Genomic DNA, 12321 nt, shown 5'->3' with positions numbered 1-12321 from the left:
AGCGTGACCACCTCGAGCAGTCATAAGGAAATCTACCTTCTCATCGATGACTAGCTCGATGCTGCAGCTGTGTGTCTAGTTCTTCGACCTGAGATACATCGATAGTTCACCTTGAGTGTGTTATAGTTTGACTACACCATAACTCGATCTCTTAGCCATTCGGAACCCTGAGGTGTATGTTGGCTATAGCATATTCATTGTAGGAACCATATCGCACCAAGAAGAGATCTATCAACCTCGGTAGATGAGAGGAGTAGTCCTATGATGATCGAAAGATCGAGTCTTTAATCCCATGACCATGGCAGAGTGAAATAATAAAAAAGAGTTTTCCATTGAGGTTTCATATCGGACTCGGATCGATCGATTGATTCATATGACTGATATTGGGTTTGACGAGTTCACCTTAACCCTAATTCAGTCAGGACTTATGATAGAGGAACTCAATCAAACAGGTAGCTACACTGAGAGGTTCATCTTCATTTCTGATAGGTTACCACCATATACTGCTAGGTGTCACTGATGAATTTTGAGAGTAATTAGAATGATCTTGATGATCGATCATTTTAATTGTCTGAATCAGAAGAGTTCTGGTCTATCGAAGAAAGTTTCGATGATGTCGATGATGAGATCACGACATGTCTCATTACCATACGAAAATGATCCTAACTAGGTCACATAAATAAGAGTTAGAGTCTGGATGTCATCGATTGAGCTAGCCCAGTTCGATTGATTTGGATTAGATCCAATTAGGTTCAAGAAAATCATGCTAGCACACGATTGAGCCTAACTTTCTCCTCATGTAATTTTTTCTATCTCGACTGAGCCAAATATGATTTGACTCACCCAGAGAACCTTGAGAAGGTTTCTTTCAATCTGACTGGAGCCAATCTAGCTCAAAAAAGATTTGTCTTAATTTATGAGATGAATTTAAGACAACACCTGCTAATTCCTATCACTTGCCATTTTCGTTTTAGGACATTGGTCAAACGTTGACCCATGGACCTTGGACTGAAGGCCACTTGGCAAGAGATCATTGGAGATTTTTTATGGAGTGTCCACCTGCTAAATTGGGCCTCAAAGTGGGTGCCATATTCAGATTGGGCATGCACCCCAAGTGGATAAGGATAGAGTCCCATGAGATGAGGACTCTGATCCCTTGATCAACTTGGACTGTGGGGCACCAATCTCACTGTGCTTATCCAGTATTGGCACCAACAGTAAGAGAGATTGTGGGGATTCTTATCTAATATAATCAGATGATATCACTCCATCAATCAAAATTTTTTTAAAATTAATTAAAATTTTTTGATTGGTCGAATGATGTGGCACTGCATGGCGCAGCAGGGTCTATTTAAACCATGTCTGCGCCAAGGGTTTAGAGACTCTGCTCAATAACCAGAAAAAGCCTAAATTCTCTCCACTTCTCCATGCCCCCTCTTCTCCTCTCCCTCCCCTCTTCACATCCAAGAGGTTGGGCATCCATCTGGTATTTATCCAAGGCGTGGTGGCTTCCTAATTAGAAGGCTGCAGAGATTTATCGAGAAGCTGCTGCTCCAGCTTCAGAAGATCTTTTGAAGATCTTTCATATCAGATCTAGATCTAATTTTTGGAGCAAAAATTTGTAAGGAGAAGATGATCCAGATCCTACTCGAGTGGATACCGATAGAAGTCAGATGACTGTGTGGCTATTTTAGAACCTCGGGCATTGCTGCGATCATCTACAGGGTAATCTAGTTACCCTAGAGGTATTTCTCTATTCCTCATGATTTTAGATTTAATTTTAGATTTAATATTAGATAATAAGAATTAGATCTAATAGATCTTAGATTTAAAATATCATTGAATAATTTTTTTAAAAATATTTCGCCCCAGATCTCATTAGATCTGGAAGATCCTACAAGAAAAAAGCCAGTTTTTCCTTCATAATGATGTATGGACACTCATTGATCCACCTAAAGGGATAAAACTCATAGGGTGTAGGTAGATTTTCAAAAGAAAAAAGGGCATAGATGAGAAGGTGGAGACCTATAAAGTCTATTTGGTTGTTAAGAGATATCGTCAACATTATGGTATTGACTATGATGAGATATTTTTTCTTATGACAAAGCTTAAGTCCATTCAGATTATGCTTGCAATAGAGATACACCTTGATTATGAAATCTGATAGATGGATGTTCAAACTACTTTTCTAAATGAAGAGTTGGAAGAAGAGCTGTATATAATATAATCTGAAGGGTTCACATCCTCAGATGAATCAAAGGTGTGCAAGCTTCAGAGATCCATTTATGGATTGAAGCAGATATCTCGAAGTTGGAACATGTCTTTTGATAAGACGATCAGAACATATGGCTTCATTAAGAATGGAGAAGAACCTTATATCTACAAATGGGCTAATGGTTCTGTAGTCATATTTCTTATGTTGTATGTAAATGATATTCTCTTAATTAAAAATAATATTTTCATATTATAGGGTATAAAAGTTTGGCTGTTATTTCAGTTCTCCATGAAAGATTTAGGACAAGCATCCTACATCCTAAAAATGAAGATCTATAGAGATAGATCTCAAAGATTGCTTGGGTTGTCTCAGTCCACATACATTGATACTGTGCTAAAGTAGTTCAGCATGGCAAATTCCAAGAAGGGCTATCTTTCGATAGACCATAGAATTTCTCTCTCTAAGAAGGATTGTTCGATAAATCCATAAGAGAGAGTGTATAAATAGAATTCTATATGTCTCGACAGTAGGATCTATTATATACGTCATGATATGTATGAGATAAGATGTTGCCTACTCACTAAGGGTAATGAGTAAGTATTAGTCTGATCTGGATGAGAACCATTGGAAGGTTATAAAAATTATACTTAAGTATTTGAGAAATGCTAAAGACTAATGGCTCATTTATGGAGACTTTGACTTAAAACTTGTGAGATATACTGATTTTAATTTTTAATCAGATCATGATGATAGTAAAAATATGTCGAAATATATCTTTATCCTAAATGGTGGAGTGATTTGCTGAAAAAATTTCAAGCAGTACATAGTAGCTGATTTTGTTTACGAGATAGAGTACATCGTGGCATCGATGCTGTCAAGAAAGCTATTTGATTGTGGAAGTTCATCGATGAGCTTAGAGTGGCATCTTTTATTGATGGTCTTATTTTACTGTATTATGATAGCACTGGAGCCATAGCTCAAGTAAAAGAATCAAAGTCTCACCAGAGAACCAAATACATTCTACGTCGCTATCACCTTATCCATGAGATCGTGGATCGAGATGATATCAAGCTTCAAAAGATCGACGGAAAGGAGAACTTGACCAACCCATTTACAAAAGCCCTCAAAATCAAGGAGTTCAATGATCACAAGTGAAGTGTGGGTATTAGATACTGTTCCGATTGGCTTTAATCCAAATAGGACTTGTTGAAAAATATATCCTAAAATCAATTATCTATCTATAAATAATTGTGCTCTTTATAAATTATATATGAATTATAAATTAATAAAAATTATTTGATAATTTCATCAAAATCTTTTCATCTTCATTATTGAACTCTTATGTTATGATGAAGTCCTTAGATCTACTTTTAATCGATAAAGGAGGATTTATTTTATAGTTCTTAAACTTGTTCGTGACCAAACGATATATTATTACTAGGACGATAATGTTTATCAAGTATAGATTATTGTGTACTGTATGGGTTGGTTGTCCTCACAACCAAGGAGTATGGAGACACTAGTATGGCATGCAGGTAAAATATAGAAGTATATTTACACTAAACGTGACCAAACTATAGAGCACTCTGCTGTCAAGAGTAGCTCATGAAGGATATGGGTATAAGTATAAGTATCTCTCTTATCTGAGATCACCATAGTAACTTACAAGTAACTCACTGTACTTTGATGTCCGACTATCTAAATTTTTAATTTAGTGATGAAAGATTTTTGGATACAGTCAAATACTTGTAAAGTCTATGTGTGACTCAAGATGGGATTGACCACTCCTGATTTTAAGAGATAGTGCTATATTATATTTCAATTTCATAAAATATTGACCAGGATAATCTTTGTGAGAAGTCACGAGATTTATAAAGTTGAGACACAAATTGGATGTACTGATTAAGAGTTAATAGTTTTACTCTGAAGTCATCCTGAGCATTGAGGATCAAAGGGATAAATTATACAGTAACCATATTTCAGAGATTCTTGAATATTGCTTTGTGACTATTTAGTCTAGCCGAACATCGGATATCATTGCTAGATGATCACTTTAATTAGTACAAAAATTTATTCCTATACTATCTTCTTAGGTTCAAACCTATAGGGTCACACACAATAGACGTTTCTGTCTGATTTGTTGGCTGATCAACGATTATGAATCATTCAAGGATATAATCATCAATATAATTAATGATTAATTTTATACAAAAATTATGATAAAATGATTATTAAATTATAAAAAGATTAATTAGCAATTAGATTGCTGATTCGTAGGTTTAACCTAATTAAGTAAGATGACCTATTCACTAAGAGAGATTGATTCCTGATTTGATCAGAACATAGGCTCGATTAAGTTCTGATTGGATTAAGATTTAATCAAGTTCAATTGGTGTCTAATTAGATTAGGTTTAGTTATCTAATTGGATCTAACCTAATTTGATTTGGATGAGGACCAAATTAGAAGTACCTAGAGTCCAAAGTTAATTGGACTCTTCCCTTGCATCTCATCCCATCACCATGCCATTTCTCATCGCTAGATCTAATTTTGCATTAGAAAAACACCATGCCAAAGCTTTCTTTGTCACTGCCTCCTTTGGATAAGGATTAAGTGGTTTATGTTTAAATTCAAAAGGAGTTTGAATTTGAACTAAAACCAACCCTTAACTAATCCTTATCTTATCCTATCTAATCCCCATGCCAACCTTAAGAAGGTCTTCATTTTGTGCGACAAAATGATGAAAGTGAAAAAAATCTGAGAATCACTGTGAGGCTTGTGTGGGCATGAAATTTTGGGGTGGGCATCCTACTTGGCGTGAGAGATTAGAGGAGAATCATCTCCTCTTTGGGTGAGTGATCTAGGGTGTTGGGTGAGTAGAAAAACAAAGAGAAAAGAAAAGTTCTTCTCCTTCCTTCCACCACTACTTCATCCTCTTGATCCATCTTCATCTTTCGAAAGAGTCCATGAAATCTGAAGAAGAAATGTGATCAGCCATCAAAGGATCTTTGTGAGGAGATAGCACTCCAAGTAGATCAATTAGCAATAAGGCTTTGCGTGGACGTCCTGTAGAGGCCAAATATTCTGTGTGACTCCTGTGCATCAGGAAGAATCTTAAATCTATGAAAATTAGTTACAACGATCATCAATCTACGCTCAGATATCGAGTTTTCAACTCAGATTAGTTGTAGATATGATCTATTGTTGCATTGATATGATCCATGCTAGCTGATTTTTTGATTTTAGATTTCATATATGTATTATATCATATCATAGATCTTAGTGCAAGCTAATTTTTAGATCTGATCTCATGCATGATAGATTAATAAGATTAATCTAAATATTTTTTGTCGTGATTTATTTTGAAAAAAAATTGAAATGCATGCATGAAATTGCCTGCTATTTTCCTTCAGTCAAGATCCTATTTCTGGATGGAGAACTTATTTTCTTTTTTCATTATAGATGGAGAACTTAGTTTGTTATCTTATGGCCCATGATCCCCTTGGCTTTTCTACTATCATTACTTTTGTCACCTTACTACTAACTGAGAGTTAGTTGTAATTTACAAATAATCAAACCCCTGCTTAGATTTCTAATCAATGTTCTCCTTTGATGAAATTGATAGTAGGGTTTAGTCATGACAACCTTTGAGGGACCCTGAGTAGTTGCACTCCTAGTAGATCTTATTATTAGTTTATTTCACCACAGTCTTTGCAAGATTTATTTTCTCTATGATGTTTTAATGACCCAGACAATTGATCATCTCAAACAAATCTTTCTCCCACATGAAACTCAAAGCATGGAAAGGAAAAAAAAACCCTTCATGCATGTGGTGCATTTGAGGCAAGGGAAGGAAGACCCTTGATGGGAGTCTTTCTCTTCTCCAGCTCCATCGGAGAAAGCAATTTAGGGCTTGCCAAAAATCCATGGGTTTTGGCCTCTAAATAGGTCTATTCCCCCTGAGAACTCCACCATGGAATGCCTCTCATTGCTGCTGATTTTGAGTTCTTCATCAAGTTCTCTTCTTGAGGTTCTGCTGGAGAGATTGTCGGATCTCTCACCTTGGGTGTTGCCAAACCAAGACAATGTCTTCTTCCTTTTCTTCCTTCTTTCTCTAGTATTGTACCTATTGGTATCATTGGATTTAGTTTGGTGAGTCGGTGGATTCATTGTGAATAGGGTCTTCCCTATTCTCTTGACTTTTCCTCTTATTTCCAACCATGGATGGCAATGGCTACTACCGGGGTCATCTCTTGACCAGCCTTGAGTGCTGCCATCAGCCACTAGCTTGGACTTCATGAACATGGTAGGAAGAAGAGGGGAGGGGGGAGGGGTGACCGGTTTAAAGAAGAAGAAGAAGAAGAAGAAGAGAGTGAGGGGGACTACCTTTCTGCTCTCTCTTTTTTTATTTAATTTTTCTCTTTTCTCTATCACTAACTAGGTTGAGAAAAATTTATGAAAATAATAATAATAATAAATAAATAAATAATTTTAGGGGACTTGGGACCCTTGGTGCATTGATAGAGGGTTTAAATTGAGTAATCTATACTTTATAATTTTTTTTAACATCTAGATTGGTTTTGTAGGAGAACAATTTGCCGGATAGGAGATCATCAAGTAGGTTCTTTGCCTCCAATTTGTAGGCCAAGGTGCAAATTGATATTTAGAGAGTTAATTCATCATCAGTACAGATAAGGATTCTTGGACACAAACACCAATATATATGTATTTATTTTGGTACTGCATGATTTTAATTTCTCATGGCTAATGTTTGTTTTATGATTGTCGATATGATTATTTATATTTTTTGTATCATATATTTGTTCCAAATATCAATGATTTTTGGATGGTTTGGATTGTGTATCGACTATAAAAATTTTTGAAAGAAATATAATATTACAGTATTTTCTTTGTATAATTGATATGAGATTAATAAATTAACGATCGAGAAAGGATGTTTGGACTAGCCACGTTCAATTGTGAATAGCCTCATCATAGAAAGGAATGTGATATTGAGAATAGTCCATCATGGATAAGAACATGACACTGAGAAAAGCCCACCATGGGTGAAAACATGACATTATGGATAGCCCACCATGAATAGAAATATAGCATAGAGAATAGTTTTGCCACAGGTAGGAATGTAGTACTTAAATTTGCCAATAACAAACTGGAGTATGACCATGGTTAGGCCAAACCCTAAAGACAACTATTGATTGATCCAAATTATGTTAATGAGATATGGATGAGAAGATATAAATCCATAATTAAGTAAAAAGAGTCCTACTTAATGATATATGTGTGGTATATCAGCTTTGAAAATGATGGATATTTGGTAGTATATAATACGTATTTTTATATATATCGATATTGAGTTATACTGTTAGAAAGTTGGGTAGGATGCATGTGTAGATTTCAAAAATCTTTATAATTGCAGTGGAAAAATAATCAGATTAAATCTTTTAATCTCATATGCATTAGATCTCATCTAATCCTACCCAAGCCCAAGAGAAAAGAACATACATATAATCTAAAAATTAAAATTAGGATGAGATCAAATCTCAATACCTTAGCATGGGTAGAGATTCACCGTTACCGATGATCATTGATTCGAAGGTCCTTAAGCCACAACATGTCCTACCTCTATAGATATCCAATGGGATCAACCTTGAATTTTTTTCTCATCATAGATCCTTCTTCTCTAAGTAGGATCTTAGCATTAAGAACCTCGATCAACTCCTTGATCTAGACTGTGAAATCAACTGTTTGGTCTGCAGCCTTCTTCTCCTTATTTTTTGCTATAAAAGAAGATCTCCTCAACCTTAGCGTGTAGAAAAATGGGACGCCCAACCTTTGAGCATGGAAAGGGAAGAGGGAGAGAGGAAGTGGCATGGAGAAGAAGAGAGGAATTCTTGTTTCACAAAATTCTACAACCAACAAACCCTAAGAGACTTTTTTTTTTTAAATAGATTCTACCTTGACCCAAAAGAGAAACCAATTAACTTAAAAAGGTACATTCTTGTCTTATAAGAAATTTTATATTTTTAATCTAATTTTTTTCAATAAAATTAGACTTAATTGGTATATAATCAGCCCATTTTGGCAAATACATAGGGCACCCCATCAAATAAGATAATTTGAGTGGATGCCTCAAGTTATGTAAGGCAGGTAGGTGGGGCGCCAACACTTGGCATCCCCTTAGGGTTTCATGGCTCAAGAGAGTGGGCATGGCCCTTCTCTCTCTCTCTCCTTCCACACCCATCCACAAAAGGGGGCCGGGCCCTCTCACATTATCCAAGGGTTGGCACCCCTTGGTCCTACCATAAAGGGAGGATAGCGCCACACATCTTTTCAATTATTCCATACAACACTAGGAGATAATGAAAAGATAATAAGGAGATAATTTAGCCAACTAATTGACTTAATCCAATCCTCTTGGGTTCACAATTAGGAGCTCGGTTAAATTCAAATAGATTTAAATTAGATTCAAGGCTATAGACTTGACCAAATCGAAGTCCCGAGAAGAATTAGATTTAACCATATGCTAGAATGGTTCTCTTAAACTCAATAGGATTTCAATAAATCCTAATCCAATTAGAACTTCATAAGTTTAATTAGCAAATTCAAAATTAAATTTCTTAATATATGATCCCATAGAATCTATTCTATCAGGTAGTGAGATATATTCTAATCTTCATCATAATATCATCGAAACTCTTTTCGATGGATTGAAATATTTTCAATTCTGTCTTTCGAGGGTCATCGATCATCAAGATGATGCCCGATGAGTCTCATAATCCATCAGTGATATCTAGCAGTATGTAGTGATAATCTAGTAGAATAAAAATATGAATCTGTAGGTGTAGTTATCATATGATTCAATCCTTCTATCATGAGTCCCGACTTGACGGAGGTCATGAAAAATTCGTCAGATTCTATTGTCAGTCATATGCTAGATTAGCTCAACTCGAGTTCATTTGTGAATCCTATAAATTTTTTTTTTCAGTATTCACATTTGCTTTGACCAAAGACTTTCTGAACTCAGTCTCGCAAATCACATAGGACTTCTCTTTTTCTACCAAGGTCGATAGATTCTTTCTAGGTGCATCCTACTCCAAACAGTGAATCCGAATCTACTGAAGCCAATATACATAGCAAGGATCCAAATGGCTAGAGATCAAAAGAACATACTATCAAACTCAGTAGCCTCACTGTGATTAGTCAATGACACTATAGGTCAAAGGATCACTCACATCACTATAGCATCGAGAAGATCACTGACGACTGAGTAGACATCCATGTAATTTCTCATGTTGGTCATGCTCAATGCAAGTTGTTCTCTAACAACCACCCGCACTCTCACTCTAGTGTCCCTACACTACAGACCCAAGACTCATCTACTCACAAAGAAGGTGAATTATGCACCGATCTCGAATGGATTGATCACTATCCTCTATAATGATCCTTCGATCGGGAGTATTTAGAAATTAATCACTAATTAATATATGTCTCAAATTCTCAATGCATTGAGAATATACAAAAATTATCTTTATTAATTTTTAGGATAAATCATGAATACATAAACATGATTGGAATGAAAAAGCTCTTTATTGATAATAAACAATTATAAGTACGAGTTTAAGCTTTGGAATTATAAAATGCATCAGCTAACATTGGCTTCTAGGGTACAAATCCAATATATACAAGATACATGACATAAGATTTTATAGTCTATTCTCTTTTTAATACTATTTATTTATTATTTTCAAATTATACTCCTATAATGGTGAGAATGTGTCAGGATTCTTATTAAGCTGTAAAGTTCACAATCCTCTTCTTTTCTTTATCAGAGTTATAGGATACTTGTACTTGGCTAAAATTAGGATCTTGATTTGAAAGGATTGATTAGATAAAACACCATCAATAATAATTGGATGATTGAGTTTTATAAATTATGTAAGATTTGATATTTATTAATATAGAATATTCATTATGAATCGAGAGTAATAGTGTTCATGTGATCTTGAGATTGTAGTAAATTTTAAGGCTTTACATATTCTTTAAGGTGTTGCTCTAAGGAGTACATGACTATCACTTGGCCGATCTGCATGCTGGGTTCAGAGCATCATAGAGTAGTATCAGAGTTTAGACTATGATTATTAGAGATTGTGACTTAAGTAGTATTTGAGCTTAGGTTATGATCACTAAGAATATGATCGAAGTAGAAGAAATTGATTTAGAGTTGAGGTTTTAATTAAGCTTATTAGGTACTACGATAAATTTATGCAAAGAGGTTAGAATATGATGAGTATAAAAAGGTGATTGATGTCATTGACTTCAATAGGTGAAATTTGATCAAGGATGGGAGCATGAGATGTTGACTATGGAATTTAGTATATCGATCAAGTTGGTTATATAATGTCATGTATATTTATGCAATTATTATTTAAATGACTTGGAATCCCTGTTGGGATTTCTAAGATGCTCATGCATATGGATTTCAAAACTTTTTCAAAATCAAAATACAGTGAAATATCTGATTAAAATATTTTTAGTCATAAACATGCATACATCATATGCAGATGCCTAAAGATCTAGTTCATATACAAAAAATTACATAATCTGATTTTTAATCTAAAAATAAAACATATGATTAGATCGCGTACCTATTTCATTTTTCCATCTTCAAATCTAAATCTTCATCACGAGTCAATCTTTACTTATGAAATGATGATCTTGGATATCTTCCAGGTCTCATTGAAGCTGTATAAGCATCTAATCTCTATGAATATCCACACAAGACTTTGATCTAATCAGAAGTCTTTGATCTCACCAGGGTGCTTGCTCCCTTATAGAGATCGCATCTTGATCGTTAAAGAAGACTCTTCTTTTCTCTCAAGATACTCTTAAAGAAGAAGAAGATCAAGAGGATAAAAAAAAAAGATGAAAAAGAACAAAGAGACCCTCTCCTTTTCTTCATGGAACCACGCATATGATCTCAATGCTAGAGATCTAAAGAAGAATCCTTTCTTCTATTTTTCTTTTACACACGAGAGAACCTTTCCCTTCAAAGAGGAATCTTTCCTCTCTTTATTCCATGCATCAAAGGGAGACCCTTCTTCCTTTTCTTCAACCCATGATGAAGACTTTCTTCCTCATCTTTTTCACACCAAGAAGGAGGAACAATTCTTCTCTTTTTCAGCCCAAAAGGAAGACCTTCTTCCTCTCTTCTTCTCACGCCAAGGAGCTTTGATTTTCTGCATCATATAGCAGCCAACCAGTAGGTTTCTCACGTCAAAAAGCCATAAGAAACTCAACCCCAAGAGCCCTCTTTTATAGCATGGAATCAGGTTGTGAATAGGAGTCAAACTCCTAATTTTATGGTGTGTAGGAGAGGGGCGTGCGTGCATGATTTGGATAGACTTTGGGGCGGCCTCCACTTCATACCAATATGGTGTGTAATAAAGATGGGACGCTCAAATTTTTTCAGCATGAACATCTTCATGCCAAAGAAAAATAGTTTGGAGATATGTTGGGTGCAAATTCAAGTATGGCGTGGGATAGGGTATGCGACCAAGATCATGTGGATTTCTAGTCAAATAAGAAATCTTAATTCTTGGTCAAATCCTTAACTAACTCTTGGATCAATCCTAACTAATTTAGTAATTAGTTTCAATCAAATAACTAATCAGGTCTTAGCCCAATTAAGAATCTAATTAGGCCCTAATCCAATTAGAAAATTAGTTAGGTTAAATTTTATTAAGTTAGGAATTGATCTCTTGGATATAAGGTCATCTCATAACCAATAGGACTTGATCCAATCAAGCCTGTTATCCAATAGAGCTTGATCCAATCAAATCCAAATCAAATTAAATTGAATCTCATTTAATTAAATCTAATTTGAACCCTATAGCTCAATCATATTGAGTCCTATTGCAACCCAATTACAAATTAAATTCTTCAAGAATTCCCTAACCCCTAGTTAATTGAACATTATAATTTTTATATTGTATTAATCATCAATCAAATTGATAATTAAATTTTATTATGATTTGTTATTGCAACTCAACCATCTGATCAGTCAAAAATCACTTTTGTATATGACTCC

Source organism: Elaeis guineensis, chromosome 5 (genome assembly GCF_000442705.2).
Source record: "Elaeis guineensis isolate ETL-2024a chromosome 5, EG11, whole genome shotgun sequence".
Lineage (NCBI taxonomy): Eukaryota > Viridiplantae > Streptophyta > Magnoliopsida > Arecales > Arecaceae > Elaeis > Elaeis guineensis.
This window is presented reverse-complemented; position numbering follows the sequence as displayed.